The following is a 222-nucleotide window of genomic DNA, read 5'->3' as shown; positions in this document are numbered from 1 at the left end:
ACTCTTACCCTCGGTAACAGAAAGAGGAGAAGATTATTAATTTGGTAAAAAAATAGACTTTTCTCAAACAAGGCTCCAACAGGAACAAACACGCAGCAGAGAAAGAGGTGGAATGACACATATCCAGTCCTCGGATGAGTTAAACTCAGCAGTTCCCGTTGCATCAGGAAATATTCACCTATCTATTTGTTTCTGGATTTTACTTCAGTATGTTACTCTTTT

Source organism: Stegastes partitus, unplaced genomic scaffold, assembly GCF_000690725.1.
Source record: "Stegastes partitus isolate 25-593 unplaced genomic scaffold, Stegastes_partitus-1.0.2 Scaffold1459, whole genome shotgun sequence".
Taxonomy (NCBI): Eukaryota; Metazoa; Chordata; class Actinopteri; family Pomacentridae; genus Stegastes; species Stegastes partitus.
Note: the sequence above shows the minus strand (reverse complement) of the source record.